Source organism: Rhinoderma darwinii, unplaced genomic scaffold (genome assembly GCF_050947455.1).
Source record: "Rhinoderma darwinii isolate aRhiDar2 unplaced genomic scaffold, aRhiDar2.hap1 Scaffold_507, whole genome shotgun sequence".
Lineage (NCBI taxonomy): Eukaryota > Metazoa > Chordata > Amphibia > Anura > Rhinodermatidae > Rhinoderma > Rhinoderma darwinii.
Genome location: NW_027464054.1, coordinates 83,209 through 104,181, shown reverse-complemented (window position 1 = coordinate 104,181; position 20,973 = coordinate 83,209). Strand labels below are relative to the sequence as shown.

The window sequence follows — 20,973 nt, the reverse complement described above, 5'->3', positions numbered from 1 at the left end:
TCCATCCTTGCACAGTTTGTTATTCTTCTAGGTAACATAGTAACAAATCCAAATTGCTGCTCTCTTTGTAGGCAAGCAAGGCTTTGTTGCAACTGCAATTCTTACTTCTTCTTGAAATGTAGGGACGACAGTACATTCCATCACATCCATCTAGTGTACACAGGTAGGTCCATTGTGGCGGGCAGGCGAGAGGGCGGGCTGCTTTATTGGCTGTTTGCTGTTCCCCTACTCCACTCCACTATTTGACTGTTGTGCTGCATCAATCAATCAATCAATCAATCAATCAATCAATCAATCAATCAATCAATCAATCAGTGGCTGGCTCAGGTGCAGCTCTTTAACTTACCTAAAAGGGAGGGCGGAGAGAAGACAAGGAAGGTGAATGAGGTGTTCCAATGTGAAATGCCGGAAACACAGAAACACAGACGACACACAACAAGAGGTGGCAATCTATTCATTAATTGCATTTAATCAATGAGCTCATTATCACTCATGCATTGTCCAACAGGTGTTGAAATAATGGGATTAAAAGGGGAGATCCCTTCAGAAAGACAGAAACAATAGCAAAGACAAAAAACACTTTTGGAATCTGCTTTTAGTCAACACATAAGGAAAGGGTGCACCGGTCCTGGAAATACTGCAATACCAGGTCAATGCGTGGAGTGGACAGAGCAAGCTCTATTTCCATCTCCCTGTTCTAAAAATCCATTTAATATATGGTCCCCAGATAGGGGACGTATCAGATATTAAACTGATAAGAACAGATACTACACTTGATCTTAGCCAAAAGGCCGAGAAGCGATAACCCGAACGGGCCGCGCGTTGCCCGAGCCTGCCCGATACTGCTGTTCAGCCCTTGCAGCGATTCAGCCTACTTCTAGGCAATTCCATGGGGCCCTGCAGGCTCACACACTCACAGCTACACGGGAGGTGAATAAAGGCCGGAGAGGAAGCCAGACAGGATTTGCTTCTTTTGCTTGCACCACAATGCAGTGCTGAAAGAGGAGGAATCTACATAAAAACGCCTTCCTGGCAACGCCCAAATGCCCTGCTGCCATGCAGATAAACACTGGCAGCGGCAGCAAGTGCATGCCCACAGCCACCCCTTGTTCCTTCACACCTTGTATCAGCTGTAATCCAGTCCAGTCCAGTGCTGCCTGCTGAGCAGCACTGACCAACACTGCCTGGGCCCAGGCTTTTATCTCTGAGGCCCCATTATGATGTCAGAAAGCTGGCTCTGGAATCCTGAGGGCTCCACTATGACACGTGCAAAGTTCCATCTGAACTTTATATAAGACGGTGAGGCTCAGTCAGTCACTCAGTGTTGCCTGAGAGGGCAACACTGCAACAGCCGGCCGCCAGGCTGTCTTTTTTTTGCACAGCTAGTTGCCTCCAGGAGGCCACAAGAGGGAGACAAGGGACTGCAAAATGGAAAATAGGCATCCACCAACTTTACAGACAACTTCTCCTTGCTCCTACAACCTCCATCCTTGCACAGTTTGTTATTCTTCTAGGTAACATAGTAACAAATCCAAATTGCTGCTCTCTTTGTAGGCAAGCAAGGCTTTGTTGCAACTGCAATTCTTACTTCTTCTTGAAATGTAGGGACGACAGTACATTCCATCACATCCATCTAGTGTACACAGGTAGGTCCATTGTGGCGGGCAGGCGAGAGGGCGGGCTGCTTTATTGGCTGTTTGCTGTTCCCCTACTCCACTCCACTATTTGACTGTTGTGCTGCATCAATCAATCAATCAATCAATCAATCAATCAATCAATCAATCAATCAATCAATCAATCAATCAGTGGCTGGCTCAGGTGCAGCTCTTTAACTTACCTAAAAGGGAGGGCGGAGAGAAGACAAGGAAGGTGAATGAGGTGTTCCAATGTGAAATGCCGGAAACACAGAAACACAGACGACACACAACAAGAGGTGGCAATCTATTCATTAATTGCATTTAATCAATGAGCTCATTATCACTCATGCATTGTCCAACAGGTGTTGAAATAATGGGATTAAAAGGGGAGATCCCTTCAGAAAGACAGAAACAATAGCAAAGACAAAAAACACTTTTGGAATCTGCTTTTAGTCAACACATAAGGAAAGGGTGCACCGGTCCTGGAAATACTGCAATACCAGGTCAATGCGTGGAGTGGACAGAGCAAGCTCTATTTCCATCTCCCTGTTCTAAAAATCCATTTAATATATGGTCCCCAGATAGGGGACGTATCAGATATTAAACTGATAAGAACAGATACTACACTTGATCTTAGCCAAAAGGCCGAGAAGCGATAACCCGAACGGGCCGCGCGTTGCCCGAGCCTGCCCGATACTGCTGTTCAGCCCTTGCAGCGATTCAGCCTACTTCTAGGCAATTCCATGGGGCCCTGCAGGCTCACACACTCACAGCTACACGGGAGGTGAATAAAGGCCGGAGAGGAAGCCAGACAGGATTTGCTTCTTTTGCTTGCACCACAATGCAGTGCTGAAAGAGGAGGAATCTACATAAAAACGCCTTCCTGGCAACGCCCAAATGCCCTGCTGCCATGCAGATAAACACTGGCAGCGGCAGCAAGTGCATGCCCACAGCCACCCCTTGTTCCTTCACACCTTGTATCAGCTGTAATCCAGTCCAGTCCAGTGCTGCCTGCTGAGCAGCACTGACCAACACTGCCTGAGCCCAGGCTTTTATCTCTGAGGCCCCATTATGATGTCAGAAAGCTGGCTCTGGAATCCTGAGGGCTCCACTATGACACGTGCAAAGTTCCGTCTGAACTTTATATAAGACGGTGAGGCTCAGTCAGTCACTCAGTGTTGCCTGAGAGGGCAACACTGCAACAGCCGGCCGCCAGGCTGTCTTTTTTTTGCACAGCTAGTTGCCTCCAGGAGGCCACAAGAGGGAGACAAGGGACTGCAAAATGGAAAATAGGCATCCACCAACTTTACAGACAACTTCTCCTTGCTCCTACAACCTCCATCCTTGCACAGTTTGTTATTCTTCTAGGTAACATAGTAACAAATCCAAATTGCTGCTCTCTTTGTAGGCAAGCAAGGCTTTGTTGCAACTGCAATTCTTACTTCTTCTTGAAATGTAGGGACGACAGTACATTCCATCACATCCATCTAGTGTACACAGGTAGGTCCATTGTGGCGGGCAGGCGAGCGGGCGGGCTGCTTTATTGGCTGTTTGCTGTTCCCCTACTCCACTCCACTATTTGACTGTTGTGCTGCATCAATCAATCAATCAATCAATCAATCAATCAATCAATCAATCAATCAATCAATCAATCAATCAGTGGCTGGCTCAGGTGCAGCTCTTTAACTTACCTAAAAGGGAGGGCGGAGAGAAGACAAGGAAGGTGAATGAGGTGTTCCAATGTGAAATGCCGGAAACACAGAAACACAGACGACACACAACAAGAGGTGGCAATCTATTCATTAATTGCATTTAATCAATGAGCTCATTATCACTCATGCATTGTCCAACAGGTGTTGAAATAATGGGATTAAAAGGGGAGATCCCTTCAGAAAGACAGAAACAATAGCAAAGACAAAAAACACTTTTGGAATCTGCTTTTAGTCAACACATAAGGAAAGGGTGCACCGGTCCTGGAAATACTGCAATACCAGGTCAATGCGTGGAGTGGACAGAGCAAGCTCTATTTCCATCTCCCTGTTCTAAAAAATCCATTTAATATATGGTCCCCAGATAGGGGACGTATCAGATATTAAACTGATAAGAACAGATACTACACTTGATCTTAGCCAAAAGGCCGAGAAGCGATAACCCGAACGGGCCGCGCGTTGCCCGAGCCTGCCCGATACTGCTGTTCAGCCCTTGCAGCGATTCAGCCTACTTCTAGGCAATTCCATGGGGCCCTGCAGGCTCACACACTCACAGCTACACGGGAGGTGAATAAAGGCCGGAGAGGAAGCCAGACAGGATTTGCTTCTTTTGCTTGCACCACAATGCAGTGCTGAAAGAGGAGGAATCTACATAAAAACGCCTTCCTGGCAACGCCCAAATGCCCTGCTGCCATGCAGATAAACACTGGCAGCGGCAGCAAGTGCATGCCCACAGCCACCCCTTGTTCCTTCACACCTTGTATCAGCTGTAATCCAGTCCAGTCCAGTGCTGCCTGCTGAGCAGCACTGACCAACACTGCCTGGGCCCAGGCTTTTATCTCTGAGGCCCCATTATGATGTCAGAAAGCTGGCTCTGGAATCCTGAGGGCTCCACTATGACACGTGCAAAGTTCCGTCTGAACTTTATATAAGACGGTGAGGCTCAGTCAGTCACTCAGTGTTGCCTGAGAGGGCAACACTGCAACAGCCGGCCGCCAGGCTGTCTTTTTTTTGCACAGCTAGTTGCCTCCAGGAGGCCACAAGAGGGAGACAAGGGACTGCAAAATGGAAAATAGGCATCCACCAACTTTACAGACAACTTCTCCTTGCTCCTACAACCTCCATCCTTGCACAGTTTGTTATTCTTCTAGGTAACATAGTAACAAATCCAAATTGCTGCTCTCTTTGTAGGCAAGCAAGGCTTTGTTGCAACTGCAATTCTTACTTCTTCTTGAAATGTAGGGACGACAGTACATTCCATCACATCCATCTAGTGTACACAGGTAGGTCCATTGTGGCGGGCAGGCGAGCGGGCGGGCTGCTTTATTGGCTGTTTGCTGTTCCCCTACTCCACTCCACTATTTGACTGTTGTGCTGCATCAATCAATCAATCAATCAATCAATCAGTGGCTGGCTCAGGTGCAGCTCTTTAACTTACCTAAAAGGGAGGGCGGAGAGAAGACAAGGAAGGTGAATGAGGTGTTCCAATGTGAAATGCCGGAAACACAGAAACACAGACGACACACAACAAGAGGTGGCAATCTATTCATTAATTGCATTTAATCAATGAGCTCATTATCACTCATGCATTGTCCAACAGGTGTTGAAATAATGGGATTAAAAGGGGAGATCCCTTCAGAAAGACAGAAACAATAGCAAAGACAAAAAACACTTTTGGAATCTGCTTTTAGTCAACACATAAGGAAAGGGTGCACCGGTCCTGGAAATACTGCAATACCAGGTCAATGCGTGGAGTGGACAGAGCAAGCTCTATTTCCATCTCCCTGTTCTAAAAATCCATTTAATATATGGTCCCCAGATAGGGGACGTATCAGATATTAAACTGATAAGAACAGATACTACACTTGATCTTAGCCAAAAGGCCGAGAAGCGATAACCCGAACGGGCCGCGCGTTGCCCGAGCCTGCCCGATACTGCTGTTCAGCCCTTGCAGCGATTCAGCCTACTTCTAGGCAATTCCATGGGGCCCTGCAGGCTCACACACTCACAGCTACACGGGAGGTGAATAAAGGCCGGAGAGGAAGCCAGACAGGATTTGCTTCTTTTGCTTGCACCACAATGCAGTGCTGAAAGAGGAGGAATCTACATAAAAACGCCTTCCTGGCAACGCCCAAATGCCCTGCTGCCATGCAGATAAACACTGGCAGCGGCAGCAAGTGCATGCCCACAGCCACCCCTTGTTCCTTCACACCTTGTATCAGCTGTAATCCAGTCCAGTCCAGTGCTGCCTGCTGAGCAGCACTGACCAACACTGCCTGGGCCCAGGCTTTTATCTCTGAGGCCCCATTATGATGTCAGAAAGCTGGCTCTGGAATCCTGAGGGCTCCACTATGACACGTGCAAAGTTCCGTCTGAACTTTATATAAGACGGTGAGGCTCAGTCAGTCACTCAGTGTTGCCTGAGAGGGCAACACTGCAACAGCCGGCCGCCAGGCTGTCTTTTTTTTGCACAGCTAGTTGCCTCCAGGAGGCCACAAGAGGGAGACAAGGGACTGCAAAATGGAAAATAGGCATCCACCAACTTTACAGACAACTTCTCCTTGCTCCTACAACCTCCATCCTTGCACAGTTTGTTATTCTTCTAGGTAACATAGTAACAAATCCAAATTGCTGCTCTCTTTGTAGGCAAGCAAGGCTTTGTTGCAACTGCAATTCTTACTTCTTCTTGAAATGTAGGGACGACAGTACATTCCATCACATCCATCTAGTGTACACAGGTAGGTCCATTGTGGCGGGCAGGCGAGCGGGCGGGCTGCTTTATTGGCTGTTTGCTGTTCCCCTACTCCACTCCACTATTTGACTGTTGTGCTGCATCAATCAATCAATCAATCAATCAATCAATCAATCAATCAATCAATCAATCAGTGGCTGGCTCAGGTGCAGCTCTTTAACTTACCTAAAAGGGAGGGCGGAGAGAAGACAAGGAAGGTGAATGAGGTGTTCCAATGTGAAATGCCGGAAACACAGAAACACAGACGACACACAACAAGAGGTGGCAATCTATTCATTAATTGCATTTAATCAATGAGCTCATTATCACTCATGCATTGTCCAACAGGTGTTGAAATAATGGGATTAAAAGGGGAGATCCCTTCAGAAAGACAGAAACAATAGCAAAGACAAAAAACACTTTTGGAATCTGCTTTTAGTCAACACATAAGGAAAGGGTGCACCGGTCCTGGAAATACTGCAATACCAGGTCAATGCGTGGAGTGGACAGAGCAAGCTCTATTTCCATCTCCCTGTTCTAAAAAATCCATTTAATACATGGTCCCCAGATAGGGGACGTATCAGATATTAAACTGATAAGAACAGATACTACACTTGATCTTAGCCAAAAGGCCGAGAAGCGATAACCCGAACGGGCCGCGCGTTGCCCGAGCCTGCCCGATACTGCTGTTCAGCCCTTGCAGCGATTCAGCCTACTTCTAGGCAATTCCATGGGGCCCTGCAGGCTCACACACTCACAGCTACACGGGAGGTGAATAAAGGCCGGAGAGGAAGCCAGACAGGATTTGCTTCTTTTGCTTGCACCACAATGCAGTGCTGAAAGAGGAGGAATCTACATAAAAACGCCTTCCTGGCAACGCCCAAATGCCCTGCTGCCATGCAGATAAACACTGGCAGCGGCAGCAAGTGCATGCCCACAGCCACCCCTTGTTCCTTCACACCTTGTATCAGCTGTAATCCAGTCCAGTCCAGTGCTGCCTGCTGAGCAGCACTGACCAACACTGCCTGGGCCCAGGCTTTTATCTCTGAGGCCCCATTATGATGTCAGAAAGCTGGCTCTGGAATCCTGAGGGCTCCACTATGACACGTGCAAAGTTCCGTCTGAACTTTATATAAGACGGTGAGGCTCAGTCAGTCACTCAGTGTTGCCTGAGAGGGCAACACTGCAACAGCCGGCCGCCAGGCTGTCTTTTTTTTGCACAGCTAGTTGCCTCCAGGAGGCCACAAGAGGGAGACAAGGGACTGCAAAATGGAAAATAGGCATCCACCAACTTTACAGACAACTTCTCCTTGCTCCTACAACCTCCATCCTTGCACAGTTTGTTATTCTTCTAGGTAACATAGTAACAAATCCAAATTGCTGCTCTCTTTGTAGGCAAGCAAGGCTTTGTTGCAACTGCAATTCTTACTTCTTCTTGAAATGTAGGGACGACAGTACATTCCATCACATCCATCTAGTGTACACAGGTAGGTCCATTGTGGCGGGCAGGCGAGCGGGCGGGCTGCTTTATTGGCTGTTTGCTGTTCCCCTACTCCACTCCACTATTTGACTGTTGTGCTGCATCAATCAATCAATCAATCAATCAATCAATCAGTGGCTGGCTCAGGTGCAGCTCTTTAACTTACCTAAAAGGGAGGGCGGAGAGAAGACAAGGAAGGTGAATGAGGTGTTCCAATGTGAAATGCCGGAAACACAGAAACACAGACGACACACAACAAGAGGTGGCAATCTATTCATTAATTGCATTTAATCAATGAGCTCATTATCACTCATGCATTGTCCAACAGGTGTTGAAATAATGGGATTAAAAGGGGAGATCCCTTCAGAAAGACAGAAACAATAGCAAAGACAAAAAACACTTTTGGAATCTGCTTTTAGTCAACACATAAGGAAAGGGTGCACCGGTCCTGGAAATACTGCAATACCAGGTCAATGCGTGGAGTGGACAGAGCAAGCTCTATTTCCATCTCCCTGTTCTAAAAATCCATTTAATATATGGTCCCCAGATAGGGGACGTATCAGATATTAAACTGATAAGAACAGATACTACACTTGATCTTAGCCAAAAGGCCGAGAAGCGATAACCCGAACGGGCCGCGCGTTGCCCGAGCCTGCCCGATACTGCTGTTCAGCCCTTGCAGCGATTCAGCCTACTTCTAGGCAATTCCATGGGGCCCTGCAGGCTCACACACTCACAGCTACACGGGAGGTGAATAAAGGCCGGAGAGGAAGCCAGACAGGATTTGCTTCTTTTGCTTGCACCACAATGCAGTGCTGAAAGAGGAGGAATCTACATAAAAACGCCTTCCTGGCAACGCCCAAATGCCCTGCTGCCATGCAGATAAACACTGGCAGCGGCAGCAAGTGCATGCCCACAGCCACCCCTTGTTCCTTCACACCTTGTATCAGCTGTAATCCAGTCCAGTCCAGTGCTGCCTGCTGAGCAGCACTGACCAACACTGCCTGGGCCCAGGCTTTTATCTCTGAGGCCCCATTATGATGTCAGAAAGCTGGCTCTGGAATCCTGAGGGCTCCACTATGACACGTGCAAAGTTCCGTCTGAACTTTATATAAGACGGTGAGGCTCAGTCAGTCACTCAGTGTTGCCTGAGAGGGCAACACTGCAACAGCCGGCCGCCAGGCTGTCTTTTTTTTGCACAGCTAGTTGCCTCCAGGAGGCCACAAGAGGGAGACAAGGGACTGCAAAATGGAAAATAGGCATCCACCAACTTTACAGACAACTTCTCCTTGCTCCTACAACCTCCATCCTTGCACAGTTTGTTATTCTTCTAGGTAACATAGTAACAAATCCAAATTGCTGCTCTCTTTGTAGGCAAGCAAGGCTTTGTTGCAACTGCAATTCTTACTTCTTCTTGAAATGTAGGGACGACAGTACATTCCATCACATCCATCTAGTGTACACAGGTAGGTCCATTGTGGCGGGCAGGCGAGCGGGCGGGCTGCTTTATTGGCTGTTTGCTGTTCCCCTACTCCACTCCACTATTTGACTGTTGTGCTGCATCAATCAATCAATAAATCAATCAATCAATCAATCAATCAATCAATCAATCAGTGGCTGGCTCAGGTGCAGCTCTTTAACTTACCTAAAAGGGAGGGCGGAGAGAAGACAAGGAAGGTGAATGAGGTGTTCCAATGTGAAATGCCGGAAACACAGAAACACAGACGACACACAACAAGAGGTGGCAATCTATTCATTAATTGCATTTAATCAATGAGCTCATTATCACTCATGCATTGTCCAACAGGTGTTGAAATAATGGGATTAAAAGGGGAGATCCCTTCAGAAAGACAGAAACAATAGCAAAGACAAAAAACACTTTTGGAATCTGCTTTTAGTCAACACATAAGGAAAGGGTGCACCGGTCCTGGAAATACTGCAATACCAGGTCAATGCGTGGAGTGGACAGAGCAAGCTCTATTTCCATCTCCCTGTTCTAAAAATCCATTTAATATATGGTCCCCAGATAGGGGACGTATCAGATATTAAACTGATAAGAACAGATACTACACTTGATCTTAGCCAAAAGGCCGAGAAGCGATAACCCGAACGGGCCGCGCGTTGCCCGAGCCTGCCCGATACTGCTGTTCAGCCCTTGCAGCGATTCAGCCTACTTCTAGGCAATTCCATGGGGCCCTGCAGGCTCACACACTCACAGCTACACGGGAGGTGAATAAAGGCCGGAGAGGAAGCCAGACAGGATTTGCTTCTTTTGCTTGCACCACAATGCAGTGCTGAAAGAGGAGGAATCTACATAAAAACGCCTTCCTGGCAACGCCCAAATGCCCTGCTGCCATGCAGATAAACACTGGCAGCGGCAGCAAGTGCATGCCCACAGCCACCCCTTGTTCCTTCACACCTTGTATCAGCTGTAATCCAGTCCAGTCCAGTGCTGCCTGCTGAGCAGCACTGACCAACACTGCCTGGGCCCAGGCTTTTATCTCTGAGGCCCCATTATGATGTCAGAAAGCTGGCTCTGGAATCCTGAGGGCTCCACTATGACACGTGCAAAGTTCCGTCTGAACTGTATATAAGACGGTGAGGCTCAGTCAGTCACTCAGTGTTGCCTGAGAGGGCAACACTGCAACAGCCGGCCGCCAGGCTGTCTTTTTTTTGCACAGCTAGTTGCCTCCAGGAGGCCACAAGAGGGAGACAAGGGACTGCAAAATGGAAAATAGGCATCCACCAACTTTACAGACAACTTCTCCTTGCTCCTACAACCTCCATCCTTGCACAGTTTGTTATTCTTCTAGGTAACATAGTAACAAATCCAAATTGCTGCTCTCTTTGTAGGCAAGCAAGGCTTTGTTGCAACTGCAATTCTTACTTCTTCTTGAAATGTAGGGACGACAGTACATTCCATCACATCCATCTAGTGTACACAGGTAGGTCCATTGTGGCGGGCAGGCGAGCGGGCGGGCTGTTTTATTGGCTGTTTGCTGTTCCCCTACTCCACTCCACTATTTGACTGTTGTGCTGCATCAATCAATCAATCAATCAATCAATCAATCAATCAATCAATCAGTGGCTGGCTCAGGTGCAGCTCTTTAACTTACCTAAAAGGGAGGGCGGAGAGAAGACAAGGAAGGTGAATGAGGTGTTCCAATGTGAAATGCCGGAAACACAGAAACACAGACGACACACAACAAGAGGTGGCAATCTATTCATTAATTGCATTTAATCAATGAGCTCATTATCACTCATGCATTGTCCAACAGGTGTTGAAATAATGGGATTAAAAGGGGAGATCCCTTCAGAAAGACAGAAACAATAGCAAAGACAAAAAACACTTTTGGAATCTGCTTTTAGTCAACACATAAGGAAAGGGTGCACCGGTCCTGGAAATACTGCAATACCAGGTCAATGCGTGGAGTGGACAGAGCAAGCTCTATTTCCATCTCCCTGTTCTAAAAATCCATTTAATATATGGTCCCCAGATAGGGGACGTATCAGATATTAAACTGATAAGAACAGATACTACACTTGATCTTAGCCAAAAGGCCGAGAAGCGATAACCCGAACGGGCCGCGCGTTGCCCGAGCCTGCCCGATACTGCTGTTCAGCCCTTGCAGCGATTCAGCCTACTTCTAGGCAATTCCATGGGGCCCTGCAGGCTCACACACTCACAGCTACACGGGAGGTGAATAAAGGCCGGAGAGGAAGCCAGACAGGATTTGCTTCTTTTGCTTGCACCACAATGCAGTGCTGAAAGAGGAGGAATCTACATAAAAACGCCTTCCTGGCAACGCCCAAATGCCCTGCTGCCATGCAGATAAACACTGGCAGCGGCAGCAAGTGCATGCCCACAGCCACCCCTTGTTCCTTCACACCTTGTATCAGCTGTAATCCAGTCCAGTCCAGTGCTGCCTGCTGAGCAGCACTGACCAACACTGCCTGGGCCCAGGCTTTTATCTCTGAGGCCCCATTATGATGTCAGAAAGCTGGCTCTGGAATCCTGAGGGCTCCACTATGACACGTGCAAAGTTCCGTCTGAACTTTATATAAGACGGTGAGGCTCAGTCAGTCACTCAGTGTTGCCTGAGAGGGCAACACTGCAACAGCCGGCCGCCAGGCTGTCTTTTTTTTGCACAGCTAGTTGCCTCCAGGAGGCCACAAGAGGGAGACAAGGGACTGCAAAATGGAAAATAGGCATCCACCAACTTTACAGACAACTTCTCCTTGCTCCTACAACCTCCATCCTTGCACAGTTTGTTATTCTTCTAGGTAACATAGTAACAAATCCAAATTGCTGCTCTCTTTGTAGGCAAGCAAGGCTTTGTTGCAACTGCAATTCTTACTTCTTCTTGAAATGTAGGGACGACAGTACATTCCATCACATCCATCTAGTGTACACAGGTAGGTCCATTGTGGCGGGCAGGCGAGCGGGCGGGCTGCTTTATTGGCTGTTTGCTGTTCCCCTACTCCACTCCACTATTTGACTGTTGTGCTGCATCAATCAATCAATCAATCAATCAATCAATCAATCAATCAATCAATCAATCAATCAGTGGCTGGCTCAGGTGCAGCTCTTTAACTTACCTAAAAGGGAGGGCGGAGAGAAGACAAGGAAGGTGAATGAGGTGTTCCAATGTGAAATGCCGGAAACACAGAAACACAGACGACACACAACAAGAGGTGGCAATCTATTCATTAATTGCATTTAATCAATGAGCTCATTATCACTCATGCATTGTCCAACAGGTGTTGAAATAATGGGATTAAAAGGGGAGATCCCTTCAGAAAGACAGAAACAATAGCAAAGACAAAAAACACTTTTGGAATCTGCTTTTAGTCAACACATAAGGAAAGGGTGCACCGGTCCTGGAAATACTGCAATACCAGGTCAATGCGTGGAGTGGACAGAGCAAGCTCTATTTCCATCTCCCTGTTCTAAAAATCCATTTAATATATGGTCCCCAGATAGGGGATGTATCAGATATTAAACTGATAAGAACAGATACTACACTTGATCTTAGCCAAAAGGCCGAGAAGCGATAACCCGAACGGGCCGCGCGTTGCCCGAGCCTGCCCGATACTGCTGTTCAGCCCTTGCAGCGATTCAGCCTACTTCTAGGCAATTCCATGGGGCCCTGCAGGCTCACACACTCACAGCTACACGGGAGGTGAATAAAGGCCGGAGAGGAAGCCAGACAGGATTTGCTTCTTTTGCTTGCACCACAATGCAGTGCTGAAAGAGGAGGAATCTACATAAAAACGCCTTCCTGGCAACGCCCAAATGCCCTGCTGCCATGCAGATAAACACTGGCAGCGGCAGCAAGTGCATGCCCACAGCCACCCCTTGTTCCTTCACACCTTGTATCAGCTGTAATCCAGTCCAGTCCAGTGCTGCCTGCTGAGCAGCACTGACCAACACTGCCTGGGCCCAGGCTTTTATCTCTGAGGCCCCATTATGATGTCAGAAAGCTGGCTCTGGAATCCTGAGGGCTCCACTATGACACGTGCAAAGTTCCGTCTGAACTTTATATAAGACGGTGAGGCTCAGTCAGTCACTCAGTGTTGCCTGAGAGGGCAACACTGCAACAGCCGGCCGCCAGGCTGTCTTTTTTTTGCACAGCTAGTTGCCTCCAGGAGGCCACAAGAGGGAGACAAGGGACTGCAAAATGGAAAATAGGCATCCACCAACTTTACAGACAACTTCTCCTTGCTCCTACAACCTCCATCCTTGCACAGTTTGTTATTCTTCTAGGTAACATAGTAACAAATCCAAATTGCTGCTCTCTTTGTAGGCAAGCAAGGCTTTGTTGCAACTGCAATTCTTACTTCTTCTTGAAATGTAGGGACGACAGTACATTCCATCACATCCATCTAGTGTACACAGGTAGGTCCATTGTGGCGGGCAGGCGAGCGGGCGGGCTGCTTTATTGGCTGTTTGCTGTTCCCCTACTCCACTCCACTATTTGACTGTTGTGCTGCATCAATCAATCAATCAATCAATCAATCAATCAATCAATCAATCAATCAGTGGCTGGCTCAGGTGCAGCTCTTTAACTTACCTAAAAGGGAGGGCGGAGAGAAGACAAGGAAGGTGAATGAGGTGTTCCAATGTGAAATGCCGGAAACACAGAAACACAGACGACACACAACAAGAGGTGGCAATCTATTCATTAATTGCATTTAATCAATGAGCTCATTATCACTCATGCATTGTCCAACAGGTGTTGAAATAATGGGATTAAAAGGGGAGATCCCTTCAGAAAGACAGAAACAATAGCAAAGACAAAAAACACTTTTGGAATCTGCTTTTAGTCAACACATAAGGAAAGGGTGCACCGGTCCTGGAAATACTGCAATACCAGGTCAATGCGTGGAGTGGACAGAGCAAGCTCTATTTCCATCTCCCTGTTCTAAAAATCCATTTAATATATGGTCCCCAGATAGGGGACGTATCAGATATTAAACTGATAAGAACAGATACTACACTTGATCTTAGCCAAAAGGCCGAGAAGCGATAACCCGAACGGGCCGCGCGTTGCCCGAGCCTGCCCGATACTGCTGTTCAGCCCTTGCAGCGATTCAGCCTACTTCTAGGCAATTCCATGGGGCCCTGCAGGCTCACACACTCACAGCTACACGGGAGGTGAATAAAGGCCGGAGAGGAAGCCAGACAGGATTTGCTTCTTTTGCTTGCACCACAATGCAGTGCTGAAAGAGGAGGAATCTACATAAAAACGCCTTCCTGGCAACGCCCAAATGCCCTGCTGCCATGCAGATAAACACTGGCAGCGGCAGCAAGTGCATGCCCACAGCCACCCCTTGTTCCTTCACACCTTGTATCAGCTGTAATCCAGTCCAGTCCAGTGCTGCCTGCTGAGCAGCACTGACCAACACTGCCTGGGCCCAGGCTTTTATCTCTGAGGCCCCATTATGATGTCAGAAAGCTGGCTCTGGAATCCTGAGGGCTCCACTATGACACGTGCAAAGTTCCGTCTGAACTTTATATAAGACGGTGAGGCTCAGTCAGTCACTCAGTGTTGCCTGAGAGGGCAACACTGCAACAGCCGGCCGCCAGGCTGTCTTTTTTTTGCACAGCTAGTTGCCTCCAGGAGGCCACAAGAGGGAGACAAGGGACTGCAAAATGGAAAATAGGCATCCACCAACTTTACAGACAACTTCTCCTTGCTCCTACAACCTCCATCCTTGCACAGTTTGTTATTCTTCTAGGTAACATAGTAACAAATCCAAATTGCTGCTCTCTTTGTAGGCAAGCAAGGCTTTGTTGCAACTGCAATTCTTACTTCTTCTTGAAATGTAGGGACGACAGTACATTCCATCACATCCATCTAGTGTACACAGGTAGGTCCATTGTGGCGGGCAGGCGAGCGGGCGGGCTGCTTTATTGGCTGTTTGCTGTTCCCCTACTCCACTCCACTATTTGACTGTTGTGCTGCATCAATCAATCAATCAATCAATCAATCAATCAATCAATCAATCAATCAATCAGTGGCTGGCTCAGGTGCAGCTCTTTAACTTACCTAAAAGGGAGGGCGGAGAGAAGACAAGGAAGGTGAATGAGGTGTTCCAATGTGAAATGCCGGAAACACAGAAACACAGACGACACACAACAAGAGGTGGCAATCTATTCATTAATTGCATTTAATCAATGAGCTCATTATCACTCATGCATTGTCCAACAGGTGTTGAAATAATGGGATTAAAAGGGGAGATCCCTTCAGAAAGACAGAAACAATAGCAAAGACAAAAAACACTTTTGGAATCTGCTTTTAGTCAACACATAAGGAAAGGGTGCACCGGTCCTGGAAATACTGCAATACCAGGTCAATGCGTGGAGTGGACAGAGCAAGCTCTATTTCCATCTCCCTGTTCTAAAAATCCATTTAATATATGGTCCCCAGATAGGGGACGTATCAGATATTAAACTGATAAGAACAGATACTACACTTGATCTTAGCCAAAAGGCCGAGAAGCGATAACCCGAACGGGCCGCGCGTTGCCCGAGCCTGCCCGATACTGCTGTTCAGCCCTTGCAGCGATTCAGCCTACTTCTAGGCAATTCCATGGGGCCCTGCAGGCTCACACACTCACAGCTACACGGGAGGTGAATAAAGGCCGGAGAGGAAGCCAGACAGGATTTGCTTCTTTTGCTTGCACCGCAATGCAGTGCTGAAAGAGGAGGAATCTACATAAAAACGCCTTCCTGGCAACGCCCAAATGCCCTGCTGCCATGCAGATAAACACTGGCAGCGGCAGCAAGTGCATGCCCACAGCCACCCCTTGTTCCTTCACACCTTGTATCAGCTGTAATCCAGTCCAGTCCAGTGCTGCCTGCTGAGCAGCACTGACCAACACTGCCTGGGCCCAGGCTTTTATCTCTGAGGCCCCATTATGATGTCAGAAAGCTGGCTCTGGAATCCTGAGGGCTCCACTATGACACGTGCAAAGTTCCGTCTGAACTTTATATAAGACGGTGAGGCTCAGTCAGTCACTCAGTGTTGCCTGAGAGGGCAACACTGCAACAGCCGGCCGCCAGGCTGTCTTTTTTTTGCACAGCTAGTTGCCTCCAGGAGGCCACAAGAGGGAGACAAGGGACTGCAAAATGGAAAATAGGCATCCACCAACTTTACAGACAACTTCTCCTTGCTCCTACAACCTCCATCCTTGCACAGTTTGTTATTCTTCTAGGTAACATAGTAACAAATCCAAATTGCTGCTCTCTTTGTAGGCAAGCAAGGCTTTGTTGCAACTGCAATTCTTACTTCTTCTTGAAATGTAGGGACGACAGTACATTCCATCACATCCATCTAGTGTACACAGGTAGGTCCATTGTGGCGGGCAGGCGAGCGGGCGGGCTGCTTTATTGGCTGTTTGCTGTTCCCCTACTCCACTCCACTATTTGACTGTTGTGCTGCATCAATCAATCAATCAATCAATCAATCAATCAATCAATCAATCAATCAATCAGTGGCTGGCTCAGGTGCAGCTCTTTAACTTACCTAAAAGGGAGGGCGGAGAGAAGACAAGGAAGGTGAATGAGGTGTTCCAATGTGAAATGCCGGAAACACAGAAACACAGACGACACACAACAAGAGGTGGCAATCTATTCATTAATTGCATTTAATCAATGAGCTCATTATCACTCATGCATTGTCCAACAGGTGTTGAAATAATGGGATTAAAAGGGGAGATCCCTTCAGAAAGACAGAAACAATAGCAAAGACAAAAAACACTTTTGGAATCTGCTTTTAGTCAACACATAAGGAAAGGGTGCACCGGTCCTGGAAATACTGCAATACCAGGTCAATGCGTGGAGTGGACAGAGCAAGCTCTATTTCCATCTCCCTGTTCTAAAAATCCATTTAATATATGGTCCCCAGATAGGGGACGTATCAGATATTAAACTGATAAGAACAGATACTACACTTGATCTTAGCCAAAAGGCCGAGAAGCGATAACCCGAACGGGCCGCGCGTTGCCCGAGCCTGCCCGATACTGCTGTTCAGCCCTTGCAGCGATTCAGCCTACTTCTAGGCAATTCCATGGGGCCCTGCAGGCTCACACACTCACAGCTACACGGGAGGTGAATAAAGGCCGGAGAAGAAGCCAGACAGGATTTGCTTCTTTTGCTTGCACCACAATGCAGTGCTGAAAGAGGAGGAATCTACATAAAAACGCCTTCCTGGCAACGCCCAAATGCCCTGCTGCCATGCAGATAAACACTGGCAGCGGCAGCAAGTGCATGCCCACAGCCACCCCTTGTTCCTTCACACCTTGTATCAGCTGTAATCCAGTCCAGTCCAGTGCTGCCTGCTGAGCAGCACTGACCAACACTGCCTGGGCCCAGGCTTTTATCTCTGAGGCCCCATTATGATGTCAGAAAGCTGGCTCTGGAATCCTGAGGGCTCCACTATGACACGTGCAAAGTTCCGTCTGAACTTTATATAAGACGGTGAGGCTCAGTCAGTCACTCAGTGTTGCCTGAGAGGGCAACACTGCAACAGCCGGCCGCCAGGCTGTCTTTTTTTTGCACAGCTAGTTGCCTCCAGGAGGCCACAAGAGGGAGACAAGGGACTGCAAAATGGAAAATAGGCATCCACCAACTTTACAGACAACTTCTCCTTGCTCCTACAACCTCCATCCTTGCACAGTTTGTTATTCTTCTAGGTAACATAGTAACAAATCCAAATTGCTGCTCTCTTTGTAGGCAAGCAAGGCTTTGTTGCAACTGCAATTCTTACTTCTTCTTGAAATGTAGGGACGACAGTACATTCCATCACATCCATCTAGTGTACACAGGTAGGTCCATTGTGGCGGGCAGGCGAGCGGGCGGGCTGCTTTATTGGCTGTTTGCTGTTCCCCTACTCCACTCCACTATTTGACTGTTGTGCTGCATCAATCAATCAATCTATCAATCAATCAATCAATCAATCAATCAATCAATCAATCAGTGGCTGGCTCAGGTGCAGCTCTTTAACTTACCTAAAAGGGAGGGCGGAGAGAAGACAAGGAAGGTGAATGAGGTGTTCCAATGTGAAATGCCGGAAACACAGAAACACAGACGACACACAACAAGAGGTGGCAATCTATTCATTAATTGCATTTAATCAATGAGCTCATTATCACTCATGCATTGTCCAACAGGTGTTGAAATAATGGGATTAAAAGGGGAGATCCCTTCAGAAAGACAGAAACAATAGCAAAGACAAAAAACACTTTTGGAATCTGCTTTTAGTCAACACATAAGGAAAGGGTGCACCGGTCCTGGAAATACTGCAATACCAGGTCAATGCGTGGAGTGGACAGAGCAAGCTCTATTTCCATCTCCCTGTTCTAAAAATCCATTTAATATATGGTCCCCAGATAGGGGACGTATCAGATATTAAACTGATAAGAACAGATACTACACTTGATCTTAGCCAAAAGGCCGAGAAGCGATAACCCGAACGGGCCGCGCGTTGCCCGAGCCTGCCCGATACTGCTGTTCAGCCCTTGCAGCGATTCAGCCTACTTCTAGGCAATTCCATGGGGCCCTGCAGGCTCACACACTCACAGCTACACGGGAGGTGAATAAAGGCCGGAGAGGAAGCCAGACAGGATTTGCTTCTTTTGCTTGCACCGCAATGCAGTGCTGAAAGAGGAGGAATCTACATAAAAACGCCTTCCTGGCAACGCCCAAATGCCCTGCTGCCATGCAGATAAACACTGGCAGCGGCAGCAAGTGCATGCCCACAGCCACCCCTTGTTCCTTCACACCTTGTATCAGCTGTAATCCAGTCCAGTCCAGTGCTGCCTGCTGAGCAGCACTGACCAACACTGCCTGGGCCCAGGCTTTTATCTCTGAGGCCCCATTATGATGTCAGAAAGCTGGCTCTGGAATCCTGAGGGCTCCACTATGACACGTGCAAAGTTCCGTCTGAACTTTATATAAGACGGTGAGGCTCAGTCAGTCACTCAGTGTTGCCTGAGAGGGCAACACTGCAACAGCCGGCCGCCAGGCTGTCTTTTTTTTGCACAGCTAGTTGCCTCCAGGAGGCCACAAGAGGGAGACAAGGGACTGCAAAATGGAAAATAGGCATCCACCAACTTTACAGACAACTTCTCCTTGCTCCTACAACCTCCATCCTTGCACAGTTTGTTATTCTTCTAGGTAACATAGTAACAAATCCAAATTGCTGCTCTCTTTGTAGGCAAGCAAGGCTTTGTTGCAACTGCAATTCTTACTTCTTCTTGAAATGTAGGGACGACAGTACATTCCATCACATCCATCTAGTGTACACAGGTAGGTCCATTGTGGCGGGCAGGCGAGCGGGCGGGCTGCTTTATTGGCTGTTTGCTGTTCCCCTACTCCACTCCACTATTTGACTGTTGTGCTGCATCAATCAATCAATCAATCAATCAATCAATCAATCAATCAATCAATCAATCAATCAGTGGCTGGCTCAGGTGCAGCTCTTTAACTTACCTAAAAGGGAGGGCGGAGAGAAGACAAGGAAGGTGAATGAGGTGTTCCAATGTGAAATGCCGGAAACACAGAAACACAGACGACACACAACAAGAGGTGGCAATCTATTCATTAATTGCATTTAATCAATGAGCTCATTATCACTCATGCATTGTCCAACAGGTGTTGAAATAATGGGATTAAAAGGGGAGATCCCTTCAGAAAGACAGAAACAATAGCAAAGACAAAAAACACTTTTGGAATCTGCTTTTAGTCAACACATAAGGAAAGGGTGCACCGGTCCTGGAAATACTGCAATACCAGGTCAATGCGTGGAGTGGACAGAGCAAGCTCTATTTCCATCTCCCTGTTCTAAAAATCCATTTAATATATGGTCCCCAGATAGGGGACGTATCAGATATTAAACTGATAAGAACAGATACTACACTTGATCTTAGCCAAAAGGCCGAGAAGCGATAACCCGAACGGGCCGCGCGTTGCCCGAGCCTGCCCGATACTGCTGTTCAGCCCTTGCAGCGATTCAGCCTACTTCTAGGCAATTCCATGGGGCCCTGCAGGCTCACACACTCACAGCTACACGGGAGGTGAATAAAGGCCGGAGAGGAAGCCAGACAGGATTTGCTTCTTTTGCTTGCACCACAATGCAGTGCTGAAAGAGGAGGAATCTACATAAAAACGCCTTCCTGGCAACGCCCAAATGCCCTGCTGCCATGCAGATAAACACTGGCAGCGGCAGCAAGTGCATGCCCACAGCCACCCCTTGTTCCTTCACACCTTGTATCAGCTGTAATCCAGTCCAGTCCAGTGCTGCCTGCTGAGCAGCACTGACCAACACTGCCTGGGCCCAGGCTTTTATCTCTGAGGCCCCATTATGATGTCAGAAAGCTGGCTCTGGAATCCTGAGGGCTCCACTATGACACGTGCAAAGTTCCGTCTGAACTTTATATAAGACGGTGAGGCTCAGTCAGTCACTCAGTGTTGCCTGAGAGGGCAACACTGCAACAGCCGGCCGCCAGGCTGTCTTTTTTTTGCACAGCTAGTTGCCTCCAGGAGGCCACAAGAGGGAGACAAGGGACTGCAAAATGGAAAATAGGCATCCACCAACTTTACAGACAACTTCTCCTTGCTCCTACAACCTCCATCCTTGCACAGTTTGTTATTCTTCTAGGTAACATAGTAACAAATCCAAATTGCTGCTCTCTTTGTAGGCAAGCAAGGCTTTGTTGCAACTGCAATTCTTACTTCTTCTTGAAATGTAGGGACGACAGTACATTCCATCACATCCATCTAGTGTACACAGGTAGGTCCATTGTGGCGGGCAGGCGAGCGGGCGGGCTGCTTTATTGGCTGTTTGCTGTTCCCCTACTCCACTCCACTATTTGACTGTTGTGCTGCATCAATCAATCAATCAATCAATC

The 20,973-nt window shown here is 47.8% G+C and overlaps 14 non-coding genes across 14 annotated transcripts; all 14 read right to left on the bottom strand.

Annotated features, from left to right (window-relative positions):
• Positions 1-612: 612 nt before the first annotated feature.
• Positions 613-803, bottom strand: LOC142720746 (U2 spliceosomal RNA). The gene has a single exon (XR_012873514.1). It is a non-coding gene; the product is annotated as a U2 spliceosomal RNA (small nuclear RNA).
• A 1,300-nt stretch (positions 804-2,103) lies between these two features.
• On the bottom strand, positions 2,104-2,294 carry LOC142720745 (U2 spliceosomal RNA). The gene has a single exon (XR_012873512.1). It is a non-coding gene; the product is annotated as a U2 spliceosomal RNA (small nuclear RNA).
• A 1,300-nt stretch (positions 2,295-3,594) lies between these two features.
• LOC142720831 (U2 spliceosomal RNA) lies at positions 3,595-3,786 on the bottom strand. The gene has a single exon (XR_012873596.1). It is a non-coding gene; the product is annotated as a U2 spliceosomal RNA (small nuclear RNA).
• A 1,264-nt stretch (positions 3,787-5,050) lies between these two features.
• On the bottom strand, positions 5,051-5,241 carry LOC142720743 (U2 spliceosomal RNA). Its single transcript, XR_012873510.1, has one exon. It is a non-coding gene; the product is annotated as a U2 spliceosomal RNA (small nuclear RNA).
• Positions 5,242-6,529: 1,288 nt separating this feature from the next.
• LOC142720833 (U2 spliceosomal RNA) lies at positions 6,530-6,721 on the bottom strand. Its single transcript, XR_012873598.1, has one exon. It is a non-coding gene; the product is annotated as a U2 spliceosomal RNA (small nuclear RNA).
• A 1,268-nt stretch (positions 6,722-7,989) lies between these two features.
• LOC142720742 (U2 spliceosomal RNA) lies at positions 7,990-8,180 on the bottom strand. Its single transcript, XR_012873509.1, has one exon. It is a non-coding gene; the product is annotated as a U2 spliceosomal RNA (small nuclear RNA).
• Positions 8,181-9,468: 1,288 nt separating this feature from the next.
• LOC142720740 (U2 spliceosomal RNA) lies at positions 9,469-9,659 on the bottom strand. Its single transcript, XR_012873508.1, has one exon. It is a non-coding gene; the product is annotated as a U2 spliceosomal RNA (small nuclear RNA).
• A 1,280-nt stretch (positions 9,660-10,939) lies between these two features.
• On the bottom strand, positions 10,940-11,130 carry LOC142720739 (U2 spliceosomal RNA). Its single transcript, XR_012873507.1, has one exon. It is a non-coding gene; the product is annotated as a U2 spliceosomal RNA (small nuclear RNA).
• A 1,292-nt stretch (positions 11,131-12,422) lies between these two features.
• Positions 12,423-12,613, bottom strand: LOC142720826 (U2 spliceosomal RNA). Its single transcript, XR_012873592.1, has one exon. It is a non-coding gene; the product is annotated as a U2 spliceosomal RNA (small nuclear RNA).
• Positions 12,614-13,897: 1,284 nt separating this feature from the next.
• Positions 13,898-14,088, bottom strand: LOC142720738 (U2 spliceosomal RNA). Its single transcript, XR_012873506.1, has one exon. It is a non-coding gene; the product is annotated as a U2 spliceosomal RNA (small nuclear RNA).
• Positions 14,089-15,376: 1,288 nt separating this feature from the next.
• LOC142720880 (U2 spliceosomal RNA) lies at positions 15,377-15,567 on the bottom strand. The gene has a single exon (XR_012873645.1). It is a non-coding gene; the product is annotated as a U2 spliceosomal RNA (small nuclear RNA).
• Positions 15,568-16,855: 1,288 nt separating this feature from the next.
• On the bottom strand, positions 16,856-17,046 carry LOC142720879 (U2 spliceosomal RNA). Its single transcript, XR_012873644.1, has one exon. It is a non-coding gene; the product is annotated as a U2 spliceosomal RNA (small nuclear RNA).
• Positions 17,047-18,338: 1,292 nt separating this feature from the next.
• LOC142720878 (U2 spliceosomal RNA) lies at positions 18,339-18,529 on the bottom strand. The gene has a single exon (XR_012873642.1). It is a non-coding gene; the product is annotated as a U2 spliceosomal RNA (small nuclear RNA).
• A 1,292-nt stretch (positions 18,530-19,821) lies between these two features.
• On the bottom strand, positions 19,822-20,012 carry LOC142720877 (U2 spliceosomal RNA). The gene has a single exon (XR_012873641.1). It is a non-coding gene; the product is annotated as a U2 spliceosomal RNA (small nuclear RNA).
• Positions 20,013-20,973: the final 961 nt, after the last annotated feature.